Raw genomic sequence first — 18,863 nt, forward strand, 5'->3', positions numbered from 1 at the left:
CAACCTGTCATCAACTGCCACTTGATATCACAGAGCCAGGAATCAGGCGAGTGTACCTAACACCGAACCCAGAGTGGGGAATACCATGAGAGGTACTGCCAGACCAAAGCAGCACTTAGCAAACACCGAGTGAAGACAGTGCAATAAGCATTGTGAGCATTCACTGACAGGAGTATTTGGAAGCACATCATAAGAATATTATGTAATATAATAATAATATAAATTTAGCTTTATAATAATATAAAGCTAAAAACTTAACATAAGAGCCTCAGGAAAGAAGAAAAATGAAACAACCTTACCTCCCCATAAAATCTATTTTCCTGTACAGACAAAGCACAAAACAAGCAGCAAAGCAGAACACATTCTGGGTCTTCATAACATACTACCACACAACCAAACCAACCTTGTGCTGCAAGAGGCTGCAGCAGACCTGCTGCTAATATGACATTTAGAGAACACTGCTCTTTACCTATTTACTCTGCACACAGGGCAGAGTGCAGGTCATGCCCCAGTCTCACCACATCCACTCAGAAGCTCTTAGTACTCAAAGGTCACCAACTGGCAATGCTGCATTGCTGCTCAACAGGTATAGGCCTTGGCTCTTTTCCTCAGAGACAGGTAAGTAGTAATTGCTTTCAAAGGTGACCATGCACCTTTGTACTGCTGCAAACAGAGTTCATCATTTTAAACAGTACTAAGCACTCCGGCAGCTGTTTCTGAGGTATGCCAGAAAAATACTGATTCATGTTCACTTTCAGTCAAGAGAACACAAAACTGGATTAAGAAGACCTACAGAGCCCAAAACTTATTTAGACAGTGCTAATTACAAGCGTGATACGCATAAGCAGTTTAGAAATTCTGAAGGATAGCTAATGTTAATAGAGCATTCTATATCTAAATAAAGATAATTACAAGGCTCCTTCAGAGCTGCCCTATGTGGTATAAGTACCTAGTCACAGAAATTTTTTTTGCTTTGAAACTTATTCCACATCTAAACTTATCACCAGAGCAACTTACAGCATTTAGAGTCCCTCCAATTCTCACCTACTTTCACAAGACTACGCCAAACCTGTGCTAATATAGGACATCGCATGCTCACACAAGTGTAAAAACAGTCTTGCAATTAAAGACCAGGCCTGGGAGTCAGAATATTACCCACAGCTCTGCTAGGCTCATCATGTTATCTGTTTCAGGCCACTTCAACTGAAAAAGTTGACTAAAGAAATGCTGGGAGGGCAGCATGCTCGTGAGCACGCACAGGAGGCTGCCAGGAGCCTGGGCTAAGCATGCAGCTCCCAGCAGAGCAGCTGCTGTAACTAACCTACTTTTTGTTCAGCACTGCCTGAGGGTTGCTATGTAGCACTCCACAAGCAGCCTTCTGCCCTTGCACACTCCTCCTTATGTGCAAATTACAGAGATGCTGAGTTGAATAGTTGAGCTATTTCTTCGGAACATTTTAAGTCAGGCCTTGAAAATGTATTTGGATCAACGCTCTTAAAGATCACATGAAGGCTGACATGGTGCTAAACCACCACAACTGAACTTCCATACCAATCTACTGAAACTGCTACATCCTCTATATTATCTGTAACCATGCAGAATGCAAACCTACTAGTTAGCATGAAGCATAAGCACATTACACTGAATCACCATGACAGCTTAAATGAATTTACTTGATTCAAATAGCATGTCTCCATAAATAATCAATAGTACTCAAAGCCTGCTTTAGTAGAGTCACTGTATTATCTGATGTGGCACACCAAATGACACAGACTGCTGAAATACAAGCAAAAGTACTCACAATGAGATGGCAAAAAAAAGAAAAAAGCTTCAAAAAAGAAAGACAGCATTAAGCCTGAAGTTACCTGTATGCCAAAGACAACTTTATTTTCTTGCAAACTTATACTGCTTACAAAGGAGAATAGAAAGCCCATAGACATTGTGAAATTCATTTGGAATAACACTCATAGATACTTTTTTGAAAAAACATCATGAAAGAACACAGGGATGTACTTATAACGTGATGTTTCTTCCATGCAGAAGACAATAAGCAACTTGATAATTTCTTATTGTAAAAGTTGCATGAAAAAGCAATTATCTTTCCTCTACAACTGCAGGTTTATTTTCCAACAGAAGCTCTGTTTTGAATTTGCCTGAAATGAAGGTGACAGCTCCCAAAATGACTGTAATGAAGACTTCTGCCTTCACTTTCAAAACACTAATGAATGATGCTCCATCAGCTATTCCCCAGTCATTTGGCAGCAGCCTACCCAGCAGTATATTTTCCACCTAGTAACTCCCAGAAGTCCAGCATCCAGGCATTTTCACACAGCTGAAGAACTTTATACTCTTAAACTAGAAGATGCAGAAAGTATCTCCATAAGCAAGTAGCACAAGCCAAACCTTTTCTTTGATATTTCAAAGGAAGTGGCAGTGGGTTTCTTTATTTGAGTTTGTGTCCCTCCCATGGGGTGAAAAACAGTGGCTAGTATATCGTGGTTATGACCAAACCCACCACTGCTACAAGCATCTAAGGAAAGAATTAGAAAAGAGAGGAAACAGGATCACTCAGGAGAACCAGTGCTGAGGTCAGCACAACTTGCTTAGTTTTTCATGCTTGTAATTTTCACATGGAAGAAACCCTCACAAAATTCCTATAGTTGACTATAATTTCAGGAACTAAAACTGAGCATGCCATTCCTGCACTGCTGATGTTCTATTTTGCACAGAATCAAAAAGCAACAAATGTAGCACCTGCAAAATCGCTAATCATAATTCTTTATTTTCCTGTCAGGAAAAAAACATATTCAGTTTTTAAAAGCATTAATGAGAAATACATCTCACATGGAGAGAACTAAAACCTACACTGTAACATTATGTAGGTTAGTCCACTCTCCATGACTTAAGCTGGAAGTTAGTTACCATGGAAAACACAAATCAACAGAAAGCACACACGCAGGTCAGCAGCTTGTTGAGCCTTAACAGAAAAGATAAGCAAAGATATGAATAAAAAAACCTAAGTATGTATCACACCACAACAGAAATAAGTTAGTATCTACTAGGGCAGAATTACATGTTAATATGTAAAACTTTATAGCTAGCTATAAAATGTTCTAGAAATTTTATTCTCAAGTTACATAGCATTTCACTAGCAAGCATCTGATAAAAAAAAAAAAACAAACAAACAAAAACCACAAACAGCCATTTCAGTCACTCAGGTTTAACCTACTTTGGCATTTAGAACATTTAAATATCTACATCTACATTTCTCTTTTCTCCTATTCCAAGTATCTTCCTTACCTTCTCGGCTCTAAATCCTCAGGCTGGCACAGCTGGTCTTCTTGAGACATGTAAAAGCTATTGGAAACAGCATAGCAGCACTGTCCAGTCTGTCTAAGCTGCCAACACAAGCTCTTACCCTTCCTTAAAGCTAAGAGATCAAATAGGCCTCTTACTCAAATAAGTCTAGTCCTTCTATACAGCACTCATTATTTTCAGTGTGCAGTACATTTACATAAGTTTCAAAGCCTCCTCGTTGCCACAGAGAACCCAGACACAGGTGGTCCACTGACAAACTCCATCAGTGCAAGCATCTTAAAACTCAGCTGGAAGAGATTTAGAAACAATAGAGCACAGTAGCAAACATCTTAAACTAAGAAGTGGGCAATCTCCAAATCTCCCCAAGGAATGGAGATTTTAAGTTTCTAAAACCCGATGTGTGATAAACCACTTCCACTGCTCAGCTTCAAAGGTTGAAAGATAGAAGAAGGCTGAGACTGCCACAAGGACTACGCTTAATGAACCTGAAAATACTGTTTTGAAGGCCTCTTTCTCACTACTGACTATTGAAGGAAAAGCTCGAGAGGTGGGAAGAGATAGGAATTACATTCTTTTAAGGGGGAAAAAGTATTCTGTTTGAAAACACACATAGCAATCTTCATGCAGAGTTGTTTACAAAAATAATTACTTGGCTACAACCTGGTTGGTTTTTTTAACCATTAAAAAGTGAGGAAGGTAAGAAGGGAGGATGCAAGATTAAGTAGTCTAAAAGACAATCTATCTATCTTCACCATAAGAAAACATCCCAGGAAGCCTCAAGCTGACCCAAGTCAAAAAAAGAAACTGTAGACTAAGGAAGCAATATTTTAAGATGGGATTACTGTGCTCCACAAGGCCGTTCCTACATGAGTTTAACGTTTGTCACTCTACAATCACACCAAAGCATTTCCTCAGAAGTTTCTCCCTCGGGGTTTTCTGTTTCAGGGTCAACCCATTTGTACAGCTGGGGCTTAGAGCAAGTTATTAACCATAATGGATGAATTCTCTGTTCCTTTCAGTTAGGGCTGGAGGATGGAAGCAGCAGACTGGGGAGTGGGATGTAGAGAACAAGACAGGCAAGAAATTTATATATATATATATATTTTTTTAAGAAAAGTTCTGAAGAGCTGCAAGTCAAATATCATTTCTAAGTCCAGCATACTCTTCTCAAAATAATAATAATCAATTTTAGGTTAGACTCTTGCCTTTCACCCCTCCTCACCCCCCCCCACCCAGATTGCTTTCCCTTTTAACAATTCAACAGGAACAGCTTGCTGCCTTCATGCCCAGTCTGTAGCAGCACACTGATGGCAGGAACTTTTCCTCCTATCAGCTTTGCTATGTTATTTATACAGAACATCAGTGGTTCCCATCACCCATGACAAACAGATGACATGCCCCTGCTGGGAGGAATGCACAGGAGTCCAAATTAGGTCTGACAGTAAACAAAGGAGAAAAACAGGATTGCACAGAAAAACAGTTATGGAATGTTTAATGTAACCAGCCCATGTCCCAGTTTGGGCAGAAGTCTCACACTTCTTAATAGGTTTTAGGTTATCTTAAGTCTGTCAGCATCTGTATATTCAAAAAACAAATACCCACCATAGTTCATATGTACAATGTGTCCCTATACCAAAGGTATATATAATGTATTTCTTACAGCATTTCTCTTCCCTTGGTTATTCCAAAAAAAAAAAAAAAAAAAAAAAAAAAAAAAAAGATTTCTAGCAAAGCTGGCAACAGATCTAACAAGATTAGAGATTACTTAATAAACATTTTGCTAACCATAAGAGTTTAAGTTACTACTTATGGTGCTGTCTGCAAGCACCAAATACGATCCACGCTATTGTTGGTTACATCCAACACAGGATCCATAGGTTTGCATACACAGAATGAATCAAAAGAAAAAGTAGTGGTGACAGATACAGTGACACACGACTCATCTAGGTCATCTTGCTGGGCTTGCTGCTAAACCATCATGCTGACAAGGAAGACTTCAAAACAAAGTGACAAAAAGACACTGGAGATTTCTACCATGTGTTTCCTGCTTCACAGTTTACAAGATCAAGTACCAAAGCCAAACAACATCCTCATTACAGCCCTTCTTACAATTCAGTTACATTGCTGGTTTTGCGTTGTGATTTTTGTTTGGTTAGTTGGTTTTGTTTGTTTTCTTTTTTTTCTTTTTTTAATGACTGCACCATCAATTCCTATTAACATGAAAGCAAAGCCTTCACACAGCCTTGGGTTTTAGAACCTATGCACGTGAATAGAAACAAAAATCTAAACTAAATAAAGCATATTATTTAGGTTTGCTTTTTTTTTTTTTAATTATGAACACAAAAGTTTGTTACATTCCTGTTAAGTAAAAGATAGTAAAAAGCCCACCAAATAACATCACTGAAAGCTCACTAATGGCGTATCCTGCCATAGCAAATTAAAAAAACATCCTGGAAAACAAACGGTTTTCTATCCAGCTTTATAGAGAAACAGCACACAAGTACAAAACTTCACATTCTTCAAGTCACACTGGTCTTCCCTGCACCACTGTTTTGCAGACAGACTTTACACACAAACATTTGCAGCAGATAGATTCTCTGCTACAGATGTAAGACTTTTTTATATAACATACTCCTTGCATTAAATCGTAAGGACAAAAAGTTCTACTACTAACAGCATTAAAGCAAACACATGCTGATGCTGCCATGTGTATTTCTGTAACACTTCAAATAACAAGAGTTTCTCTCACCATTCTGTTCCCAAACTCACTCTCTCGTCACCAGCTTATCAGGACCATCCATTCTTATGCCATGCCAGCTATTAACCTGTCCGTATGTATTAGAAATAATAGTTTTCTTAAAGCTCTCATTTCTAAGGAATCTACACATTTTATATTACTATAACGATGACAGAGAGATCACCTCATTCAACAGGAAAAAACACACTTACCTACCACATCTCAGAGAACAGCATCTGATATGAAAACAGATTTCAAATTTAAGATGCAAATTTGGAACTACATTTTGAATAGAAAATGATATAGCATAGTCTGCTTTCTTTCAAACATCAGAGAAGTTTCACTATTGTGTTAAAAAAAGCTATCAAAATAATCACATGAAATTTGTCAAATTACAAAGCCTTAAGCAGTATTTAAGTAACTTATGAACATAAACTGTTCCTCCTTCAAAAAAAAAAAAAAAAACAGATGTTTGGTTTGGGTGTGCTGTAAGTGTTGAAAAGATGACAGCAATTCCTATGCTAGCTTAATATCACTTCTATCACTTTCTAATTTCTTTTAGGAATTGTTAAAAGCTTCCTTGGTTTGGTTTTCAATTAGATTTCATTTGGCTTACATATTCCAATGGCAAGCATATGAAAGCAGGAAGTATCCTTCACTTCAATTTCCTTTGATCCATTTAAACTTAGGCAGATCCTTCCATCCAGGCAAAATTCTCTTTCAGTGCTCTGCTCTTTCTGGTTGCCAATACAACCAGCGCTATACAGCTTAACAGCTGCATATGTTACTCTGCTGAACTTTCAAACTGAATAAATAAGCAAATAGAAGTCAATGAGAACTTACTTGGTCAGTATTGCCACTGTGAGGGCTCTGTGGAAACAAAAATTTAATGGCTAAGAAACCTTTCATAAACCCAAGTCTTCTTCATCCACTTCATAAATATCACCATATTCCTAATCCTCTCCTTATCCAAAGACAGGACACACACTTCCACTCCGCTGAGCTGCAGAGAAAGTAAAAACAAAAACAAAGGAAGTGCTTGTGCTTCCTAAAAGGAAACTGAGCAATTCCATTTCAACGTTATTATAAAACTTGAAAGAAACCTTATGATTTGTGATGGCTCAGAGCCAGAACTGAATCCTAAATGGCAGCAAAACCATTCCAGAATATACTCAATTAGATAACTCTTTAAAAAGCACCAGAATTTACTTATTTTAAGCTTACAATTTTAAAATTGCGTACCATATGTTCATAATTGTATAAGCAGAGATCTTAATCACACATAGACCATGGTCAAAGACTGATCAGATAACACCACAGCTCCAAAAAGCATGCAAAGGCAAAGCTGTTAGCATGCTTGAGTTGTTACACTTTTTTTTTAGTTAAGATTTTCTAGTTAACAGCTTTAACTCTCTGAACAAATCTGCCTACTACAAGGCTCTCTTCTCTCCTGCAGGCACTTCCAATATTAGCCTTTGAACACGTTTCTGGACACAAATCCACCTCCCTCTGCTTCACTGAGGCTCTATGATGCTGAAAAACACTTTTCTCAGCCTTAACTTTTGAAGTAAATGTTGTGGGGATTCACTTAAAACTAATTGAAATCAGTCAGTGAGGTCAAGTTGAACAAACAGACCACGTCAGAGGTTTAGGCTGGAAAGCTCATAAGTGGAAGAAACAGATTTTCCCACACCAGGTCCAATTTATCCTCTCCAGCATTTGAGTATGTTAGTACAAAGGAAATCATTTTCCTCTACATACCTGCCCTTCCACTCAAGTTAGGTGGATCTGAGAATAGGATCTGAGCTCCCAAGTCTATCCTTATTCTTTTAGTTCCAGATGATCTTACACAGGGCTGTTTGCGACCTGAGTTTGTTTCATGTTTCAGCTCATACCGAGGGAGGCAGCTTTGTCAGTTCTCCAGCAGCCTAACTCCAGAATGGTATTAGACAAATGCCATTAGTGGATAGACAGTATTTTCTGCTCCACTTTGTTTCCCACAGCACTTCATACAACCATTAGTTTGTCTGGCTGCTGAACATAGGAATGAGGAATAACACAGGGAGCATACTAGAAGCACTGCTATGCCCCTTTGCAAAAGCAATACCTGTTTTTCCCCTGATCATCATAGCAGCAGCACAAGCTAACTTCCAGAAAGTGTTATCTTCAAATTAGAGATATGCAAGCACAAAGTTGTAGGCAGGCTGATTATTTCTTTAAAAGAAAACAGGTTTAGGTCAAAGGTGCTGGCCTTAAACATGATGCCCCATCCAAAAGGCTCACTGCATTCATTTTTGTTGCTTAGCTCCAGCAAGGGTTTTTTTTTTCCAGAACATAATGGCCTTTCTGAAGCTCCCAGGGACAGTAACCAGAAGACTCAACAGACAGAAATGCAAGCCTTGTGTTCAGACTTCTAACTCATGAGCAATTTGTTAGCCAACACAACAGCCAGAGATGTGAACAAGGTGAACAAAACATAACAAATACAGAAAAATGCAAAATATGGCATCAGCATTAACTTGTCCCTTTAGAACAACCTCTGACAACACAATACATATGGATATTCACAGGGTCTCTTTTTTAATCATTGGAGAATATCACCTGAAGAGAACACAGCATAGTTGCTCCGTTGCATAAACAACTGAGGAACTCATCATAGTGGATGTGGAGACAACGTCATGGCATTTTGTTTTCCACAATGGAAGACATGAATCATGTGACAGCTTTCTGGGGGAAATCGACTTCATTCTTGTTACATGGTAAGTTTAAGGGTGCTGTAAAAACTATAGATGAAACACCTGGCATACAGTTATTGAATACCACATCTGAACAGTACTTCTAGTCAATATCTTTATCAAGTAGCACAAACAAATAAGCCTAATTATTTCAGCTTCCAAAAACCTGTCATGTGCATGAAACGTCAGCTAGTTTTTCAGTGCCCATCTTACATCCTTTTGAACAATATGAAGCAGCCTGTCAATCTTGCTCTAAATCATCAGAACTATTCAGTGATAATCACACATTTATCATCCACCATTGCAGCTTTCCTAAATTTCACTACAGCTCCACACAATGCAACAATGCTTTTTTTTTTTTTTTTTTGCTACTTAGGATTAATCATTACATGAATGACTCAGGCCCTGACTGGGCACAATAAAATGATGTCAGCTCATTTAAAAATAAAATAAAATCAGAGACCCAGTGGTTATAATAATACCCTTCCCCACTCTGTTTCTTCTCCGAGTCAGAGAAAACGTCTCACCCAGCTGCAATCAGTGCCCACCTAATACTTCTCAGAAAAACATGAGCATTCCTTTTGAATTCTGACTGAAGTAAAACCAAGGCCACAAAGCAAGCTACGTGGTGAAAGCCCACATGCTCCTGCACAGACACAACAGCCACCCACCTTCCACCAGGAAGCGTTACCATCTACAATTTGTAAACTTTCTGCTCTGATTTACAAAGCCAAATGTTTGCTCAATGGAATTCCACTTCGACGTCACTAAAGAGCAGCCTCATTTTAACCAAATATGAAGCACAGTCTGTATCATATTTCTGGTGTCTTTCTGGAAAGTTCCTACATCCTTCAGCCATCATCATCCAGCATGTAGTTTATGATCAACCGTTTTAATTTATATTTATACCTGCGTGATTTATACCATATATTGGCCTGCATTTATCACAGAAGGCATTCTGAAAAGCACTGCCAAAAAAAAGTGTATTTTATAGTACAGCACAGCCTGTGTATCTGTACTATAACATTTTAGTACAATTCCAGTATAATAACTTTGAATCTAAAAATCAGGCAAGTAGAAATCTTGCATGGAACTTACAATCAAAGTCTTCTCCCAGGCACTTCAGCATTTCTCCTCATTTTTCTATGCCATTTAAGCTTTTATTTCCAAATGCAGTTTCCCACCCAAGCTAGAGTACTTTTAAATAAAGCTTTAAACATGAATCAACACATCACTTATTTACTGATTCCACTTCTCACAGCAAGTCAAAACTAAAGGCTATGTTCAAAAACTGTTCAAATCCCACCTTCTGCCTGAGCAGTTCAGGACCGACCTACACTGTTCAACATCTGAACTGCTGACATTCTCATTTGTTTAAAACAAATCCTTCCTCACCACTCAGGCTGTTGTCTGCCAGCACGTCTGGTACCACTCAAGTGCAAGTCTGTGCAGTTCAGCTTTCATGTTGCTCCCCGCCTCCCTGAACAAACTAGGGTACCACCACCTCCTCTGTAGCACCCGCCATAAGCCAGAAATCTAACCATATCTAAATCATGAAGCGTATGCTAGTAGGTGGTTAGTAACACGTCACTCCTGTGCCTGCCTGATGTGCACTTATAAGCAATGCGCATCTCACACTGGTGGCTTTTTGCGTACCAATTGCCAGTAGTTTTCTGTATTGTTAGAATAAAAGCCTTGGAGATAGAAGGTATGCAACTAGCCTGAACATCAATCCAGTTAAAAGCCAGTCTTAGGACTGCATGAATTCGCCATCCATCTTCTGAGCAATAACATGCAGGTAAGATACAAACCTCTCATAAATTTAGAAAAGCCTTTTAGTAAGTTAAAAAAAAAAAAAAAAAACCTGCAACTTCAGCAGGAAAAGCGCCCAGAAACATTCAAACAAAATCTGATTTCAAATGGAGGAAAGACCTACATAAGAAATCTCATAGGATGCTCAAAGTTTCTTTTGTCTAAGGAGGTTGTGAGGGAGGAGTAGGTAAGAACATAAAACCACTGGAGAATGCAAACTGCACAGAGGTCAGTCATTCTGTACATCTTGAAATACAGAGTTTTGTGTATGCTTGTTCCAAGATGCCATTTTTTGAACCAAAAAAGCACAAAAGACAGAAGATCGCCTTTCTGAAAAGCAAGTTCACAATTACAATACTGAAACAATGTAACCAAGTGCCAGAAGACTGAACAGATTGTGACTGCTGCACAAACACACAGAGACTCATTTCGGCTCTTGTAAGATCTTTACACAAGAGCCAGCTGTAAGGCTTCTTTATTTGTAGGACAGGGAGCTGCTTCGGCACATACTGACCCTTATAAAAATTAATGTTTCAGTATGGCTGAGTTTATATCAAAAATTTAAGAGACTACAATTAAAAGGCATTAGTAAGAAAAGCATGCGTATTTTAGCCATGTGCACTACTTCTAGTTACCTTTCTGAGAAGATTAAAATTAAGCAGCTTTTGCTTTCATCCCACTCACACCCTCCCACTACAAAGTCTGTCTGAGATAATCCTCCTTCTACAGACGTCAAAACAGGGCATACGTATTACAAGGACTCACTGCCAAAATGTGTTGGCTTAATATCCCATTATTATCGTAATACGGGTACAATAACTTATTATACATGACAGCTTATGCTGTTAGTCAAGTACAGATCCACTTACTCTATCGCTTTGTCACCCACCTATAAGTATACTCATAACATTTATAAAGGAGAAAATTAAAGGTCTGAAGGAGATGCGCATCTCAGATGAATGCCAGACAAAACAGAAGGCTCATAAGGTCACACACTTCCTGCCCTCTCATTTCTATTGTCCCAGCCTTTATGCGCAGCGATCGAACCAGAAATTCAGGTCACAGGATTTACAAACACACTGTTTAACCACTTACTTTCTACCCTTTTAAGCTACACTTTCACTGATTTTTATTTATTTGAGTGCAGCATTCTCCTTGAAGGCCAAGAAGATCTCCAGCTCCGAACACAATTGGGATGTTAAGTCCATTTGCATGGTTCAGGGTTACTCTTCAGGATCTTGCAGTGCAGAAATACACTAGGAATTTTTTCAAGGCTACAATATTATTTAGGTTTAAGTACATAAGAGGGAAAGGACTGCTGTCAAGTACGCTAAAGACAACAGGCAAGGAAAGAAAAGATAAACCTGATGCGACTTACTCCATGCCAGCCACAGACGACTAAACACCAGTGCACTGAAAAAGCACAGCAGATCTGTAACAACATATTCTATCTAGCAGAGCACTAAGTATGAAGGCTGTTATCACACGTATTCCGATGAACTCGTGAGTGCATCTCACGGGCTTACCTGCATGCCTATACGTATATATCTGGGCACAGAGTAAAGTCATTAAACCGGACGGATTCACCTCCGCCTCATTAAGCGCCCAGGTTAAGCCTACACCGCTCCGCCCGCGCGCTGAGCTCCGTGCGCCTCCTGCGGAGCGCGGCTCGGAAGCAAAATTCAGCGGCCGCGGCCCATCGGAGGCGACCCGACCGCCCGGGGCAGCGCGCTGCCGGCAGAGCCCCCGCCCGGGGAGCGCAGCCCGTGCCGGGCTCACCGCCCGCGTGCGGCAGCGGCTCCGGCGGGACGGACGGACTCTCGCCGGCCCTCACCTCGGGAACAGCCCGGCCCAGCGCGGGGCAGCCGCGCCGCCGCCAGCGGCTCCGGTAACGCCCCATCCCTCCCCGGCCGCCGGTTATCCCGGGCAGGGGGCGCGGGCCAGCGGCTGCGCAGCCACAGCCGGGTCGTACAGGGGAGCAGCCCGAGCGGCGCTCCGCGCGCCGTCCCACCTGCGCGGCCGGGACAGAGACACACGGAACGCACCTCGGCAGCGGCAGCAGGACGGAGCCACCCAGGACACCCCGCCCGCGGCACCTCCGTACCTGCCCGGCCGCGCTCTCGCCTCCTCCCGCCGGAGCTGCAGCCACTCCCGCCGCCACGCCGCGGCTCCGGCCGGCAGCCCGCCCAGCGCCCCGACTCGGGCGAGCGCCGCCCCCACCCCGCCCGCCTGCGCCCCCTGCCGCCCGCCACGGGACGGCCTCGCCCCGCCCTCGACGCGACTCCCCCGACGGGGCGGGGCTGCCAGCGCCACGAGGCCTGCCGGCTTGGTCTCGCGCTGCCTTCGCGGCCGCCGGCGCGGAGTGGGAAGGGGCGGCCGGGCGGCGAGCTCCGCGGCTGGGCCCGAGGCGGCGCGAGGGGCAGCGACTGTTCCGGCCATCACGTCCCGCCCGCCCCATCACCGCGCTGTGCGGGACGCGGACGTGGCGTCCGCGACTGCCGGCGGCTGGTCCCTTACTCCTCCCCACGCTGTGCGGTTCCCCAACTTCCCGCCCCATGCGCGATCCGAGCGGGTGGCAAGGAGCACCCTGCTGCTGCAGCTCGGAGCCGGGCCGAGCGGTTGCTGCTAGGGTCCGTGCAAACAGATGTCGCTCACCTAGTGCAGCTGGAAGCTGTCATGTCACAAGAGCCCTTCAGAAGTGTCACAGAATCACCAAGGTTGGAAAAGACCTCTAAGATCATCCAGTCCAAACATGAAGTGCCAGCTCCAAGCTCTCGTCAAAGGGGAATTCCATGAATTTCAGTACATCCCTCAGTTCTGTTAATGCAAGTGAAGCCATTTCATAACTCCCCAGAAGTCTACTGGGATTCATCACTAACGAAGACAGTTCCCACGTTATTGCTTCTTCCCCTCACAGAAGGCAACTCCAGGGGTGCCGGTTTCTTCCTACATAAAGGCACTGCTTCAAACCCCAATTTTTCATCTATCCCTGAAACAGATTCTATAACTACTACTACAGACTGGAGGAGCACCAAAATGGCCCCGCTTGAACACTTTCATGCTGAGCCCACACAAGCAGTCCCAGCACCAGGCAGCTCACAGCAGTGCCAGCACCCTGTCACCACTGTGTTGGCCACGGGCAGGAGGCAGCGCCAAGGGCAGGTCACACAGCTGCCTGTGACCCACAGGGTCACAGCGAACAGCAGTCACTGCCCTGCACACGGAGGCAGGAAGCCAATTGTGCTCTGACACTGTAGAACCACAGAGTCACCACACCTAGCTAAAGACCGGGCATGCTGTACAGCTGGCTGGGCTGATAGGATTTCAGCTGGACATGCCCCGAGATTCTTCATCTTTCACCTTCTGGGAAAAGTAGTGTATATTTGAGTACTTTTGACTGACAGACTGTGCAGCAAAGTGGAAGCCGCCCTGCAGCTGAGCAGCCATGAGCCTGGTGCCTTTCCCTACTGCTGCTAAAAACTACATGTAGAGTTGCTGAGCAGCACAGTGGAACCTCTGCCAGCCAACAGCTGCACAGCACACACAGAAGCTGCTGTTCCTCCCAGCTAGCAGCAGCACATCCGATTAGAGCTCATCTATCATCATGACTTTTTTTCTTTTTAGAAAAGTAATGTCAACCGTCTTAAATATCTAGAATGTTTTACAGAAGAGAAATTTACAGGAGAAATTCCAGGGCTCTAGCAGTGACACTTCTGACTGCCGTTCACTAGCACACTTCAGGGCATTGCAGGATTGCAAAATGCCCACAAACACACAAAGAATTTTGGCCTTTCCCAACACAGAATGCAGAACGCGTACTTCACTGAAAAACCATCTCCACATGGAAACAATGATTTATGATGGCAGCAAATGCTTGCCAGCACAATTACATTTCTACCTCAATCAGAACAATGTACAGTTCACATAGGATTTGGAATTTGGGAACTGCTGATCTGTTCTCCTTGCAACAGATTTCACTTCCTTCATTGAATCCTTTCAATTTACAGCCTAAAATAAAGTTGTCTGGCTATACAAAAGAATCTAACTCTGCTAGAGATGCTCATTTTTTATACCCATCACATAAAAGACTATATGAACTCAAAAGTTGTCAGCATCTTGAAAATTTCTCTGCGGAACACCAGACACTTGGGATTTACAAGGATGAAATCAGAGGAGAAACTGAATACACAGAGGACAGAGCAACTGCAGCTGCTATCTTTGGAGCAGACTTGGAGTGATGTGCAGTGCCTCCACATCACTTTGCTTGGTATTCTGGTCATCCAGACCTACTTTCTCCTGTATAAATCCATAAATTCCCAGATAGCATGCATACTATTTACATCATCAGAATTTACTTCTCTGGCAATATCTTTTTACAATACCCTTACAATTCAGTGAATTAACTATGAATTAACAGATATTTTGGTGCACTGGCCAAACTGCAGCTGGACTCACACTGAGTTAGATAACACCCAAGAGTTGATGTTGAGACAATCCCCAAAGGTCCTCTGTCTGACCTCTATCCCAAGAGGTAGATTGACAGTCTGAATTCAAAGGATAACTGACTGTGAAATTCAGCCCCATCATCCAAGGGAGGTAGCACTAATTTTATGGTTTACTTAGGAGATCCCGATTCTTATTCTCCTTAAAATAAAGAATCAAGTTTATTCCAACTGTTGTATTTATCTATAGGCTGTATTCCCTTATTCTCTACTGCTTGAGCTCCTCTTTGTCCCAGTTACCTCCTAAGACGAGGGCTGGAAACAGGCACAGGAAAACAGACCCCTTTTTCACAGATCAATATAATTGTGAAGAAGGCATTGCTTATAAAGAATTAAACAATACATACAAAAATTAAGAGAAAGACTATTAGGGAGAAAAAGGAAAGAAATATTTTCCAGCCCCCCAAATTTATACCAATGTCAGGTGTTACTGGCCTCTTCCCAAGATGAAACTCCTGAAGAAATATCTTCTTGTTAACTGTCGAAAAATCTCTTTTGTATTTTAGGGAGTGCTTCAGAAGGGGAGATAAGTAAGGATTCCTACGCTGCCGGGCCTTCTGTTGCAGTGCTAACTTTCAGTGGGTATCAAAAAGAACAGACATAGAGAAAGCTAATGGCTGCACCTCAGCCAGAGATCTGGCCTCTACAAACTTCAACTTAGCTCTCCTTCGGAATGGTGCCCCTGTAGAGAACATTTGAGTGTATTAATATGGAGTGACTACAGTGTATTTGATTCTTAGCAGTATATAAATGAGTAACATTCTTAAAGTGCAATGTTGAATTTCATGCTATTTAAAGAAGTGTCAACATAACTGGTATTCATTTCTGAACAACTGAATAACTGTGTTCTGTTTATACACTTCATATCCAAGATAAGGGTTTTAGCTTTCTTTGAATGATGCAAAGAACACTGCAAATTAAGAAAGTTTAATGAGAAAAGACTTATTCATGACAGTGACCCAACTAAAATCATGAACAAGGAGTTGACTTATTAGAAACAAGTAATTGTACTTATCCCAAACTTTCATTTTGTGTGCCACTCATTTTAAGCCTGTGTGTGCCTTTTTGGGACAATTAGCAAGAAACCTGGGATAGAGCCTGCAAATATCCAGTGCTTGCTTCTAATACAGAAGCCAGGTAAACTAACTAATAAAGGAATGAAATGGAGGAAAACCTGTCTCTTTCACATGCTAACCCTTTCTGTTCTACTAACAATAGCTGCAAAGCAAAATACTTGAAGTCTCATGGAGTTGAACTTCACAGTTTGCAGCTTCTAACCATTTATCATTTCTTCCCTGATTCAGTCCTTCGCATTTCTAATCTATCAACCATTAAGTTAATACTCATTCGTTAATATTGTCTAGGTATTATTGACATAGTTCACAGCAAAGATTACATTACTTGTTGCAGCCAGATTCCTCTCTACTACAGGTACCCCCATTCTCCCAACCTAAATACTGTTGGTGTGCTATCACTTCCAAAGTTCATGAAATGGTATTAGGAATCCAGCTTGTGTCTTAAGTGCTTCCTACCACAATGTTGCATCTTCTGGAGCTTTACTCACAAGTCCAGTATAGCAAAATTCAGCTGGTAATATTTACCACATTAGGTGGTAGACTAAAACTTCAGCACAAAGTTCAGCACAAGAGATTGGGAAGAGAGAAGCAGGCCATGGCTCTATTGACAAGCTTCCTGTTAGCTTCGCTAATAAAGGAGGGTTTCCAACACTTCTAAGCTATCATACATTTGACCTGCAGGAGATTATTGTATCTGAAGTTACATTTAAATAGAAATATTAATCCTAGTGCTACTTCTGCACTCCACTAGTTTGAGGTCTCATACTTACAAAAACAAAAGCAAAACAAAACCCTACAAAAAAGAACAAACAAAAAAGTTTCAGCAGTCTGAATCCTGACTGTAGCTGCGTTTCTCAGCTACGTTCCTGCACGTTTTATAGAGACCTTACTCTCCATCTAACAAAAGATCATGTCTGACAGTATCCTGTTCATTAGCAACCATATTTTCAGCTTGTTAATTACAAACTGACATTCTTTGTGTCGCATTCCTACTACCTTTAAGTATATTAAGAAACTAGTGACAGTTCTGAAAGGAAAGCGTTTGAAAACAGTTATTTATGCCTGCTTTTTGCCACCACATACCTAAAATCTGATGTCGTTTCTTTCAGTTTGTCTGTGTGTGCTTCTGCTCCATTCCAAGTGTCACGTGACATATCTATCCAAGGCCTGAACAAAGTTATCTCTGGTTTTACAGTTTGGAATGCCTTGATGACTCATGTATATTTTAACATTAAATTCCTGCAACCTCCTGGAACGCTATTTAGTGTTAAGCATTGCTTTTCCCCAGCCCGAGTCTCATCATATCTTTAGGAATCCTTCAGTAAGTCAAAATCATTGGTCTGGGTACAAAAGCAACTCACTGACATTTCTGAAACTGTTTGCAACAAACAGAAAGATCAGTGTGATGGAATGGTGATACAGAAGATGTAACAACAAAGGGATAAGCACAATGTAATGGTGGTACAAGGAAAAGGGGCTTACCAGTCTCTGAAGATCTAGGCTCACCGGGGAAACTCGACAAGGGAAGGATCCTCCAAGCAGAGATTCTTCCTCAGCAGCAGTCAGCCCTTAAGTGAGGTCTAAGAGGATGCAACCACGCTCCACCCCTTCTGGTCACACAGCTGAATTGATTTCACCTGTGCTCCCAGGGCTGACCAGGTTCTTTCCCAGGTGCTCAATCAGTGGTTCAGGCCACAACTGAGCAGTTACCATACACTGTTCTATTGCACTAGAGCAGCTTCTGTTTTCTTTTCTTTGTTAACTTATTCTTCCACATATTTACAAATACAGTTTTACAACATTTAAATTTTCTCTGCAGAGTCATTCAGTTCAGCTCTCAAACATGCTGGTTGTAGTATGTTATGCTCACGTTAGACATCACATTTTCATCTTTTCCTCTTGGGCTTAACTTCCTGATGATGTTATCACACTCAGCCTCATCAGTTTCAGCACTAATTAAGCAACCAGAAATTAAAGTATATACTAGGAAAATAGCATATATTTCATTATTTTTTCTTCTACTCATTACTGGTTGATTAAATCTGAAATAATAATTACAGATTCTACCCTGTTTTTTGCCTTCTGTGGCTGTATTTGCAAATACTTTCCTTTCTTCCAGATAGCATAATAAAGAAAGCATTTGTTACTGTTATTTTTTAGAGTGAAAATTCTGTTGTTCACACATGGTTCTAATGTCCTGGAGTATAAACATATATGTAAATGACTGACTGGACTTAGTCCAGCTGACTTGGTTGCAGGGTTTTCAAAAATAGATTAGGACCTCTGGGCAAATACATCTTGAACAGTTGTTTGGCCCATTACTTCCTTTCTTTTCTAAGCCCCAGTTTCACACAGCTGGACATGTATCAATCATGGGATTAAAATATAGGCGTCTCACCTCAGCAGTCCCACATCTTAATCCAGCAGGACCTCTGTGTGGACACAGGAGGTTTGTCAGGGCAGATCAGAACAACACAGGCCCAGTAACTCAGGCTCTCAACAACAAGGCAGTCAGCTACCTGAGATAGTTCTGAGTATTCGTGGGGATCCGTATCACAGAGGTGCAATAATGCACATGACACCCCAATTGCACTTTTTTTTTTGATATGAAAACAAGGTGTTATGCTTTGAAGAAAGAAAATTGTTATTTCTTTATGGAAAAATTAGTGCAAGCAGCAAAACC

General features: G+C 41.6%; 1 protein-coding gene across 5 annotated transcripts in view; it reads right to left on the bottom strand.

Annotated features, from left to right (window-relative positions):
* PXYLP1 (2-phosphoxylose phosphatase 1) overlaps positions 1 to 17,730 on the bottom strand; it is a 54,450-nt gene extending 36,720 nt beyond the window's left edge. The window contains exons 1-2 of one of the 5 annotated variants that reach the window (XM_042878498.1): positions 17,663 to 17,698; positions 6,899 to 7,058 (exon numbers count right to left, since the gene is read on the bottom strand). The gene's annotated coding sequence lies outside the window, so the exon portion shown is untranslated. Of the gene's footprint in view, positions 1 to 299; positions 376 to 6,898; positions 7,059 to 12,647; positions 12,778 to 17,662 lie in introns of those variants that run through there. The other 4 variants (XM_042878499.1, XM_042878496.1, XM_042878500.1 and 1 more) reach the window with 4 other exon arrangements.
* Between the last annotated feature and the right edge of the window lie 1,133 nt (positions 17,731 to 18,863).

Source organism: Lagopus leucura, unplaced genomic scaffold, assembly GCF_019238085.1.
Source record: "Lagopus leucura isolate 7727_CA_CO unplaced genomic scaffold, USGS_WTPT01 Super-Scaffold_100021, whole genome shotgun sequence".
Lineage (NCBI taxonomy): Eukaryota > Metazoa > Chordata > Aves > Galliformes > Phasianidae > Lagopus > Lagopus leucura.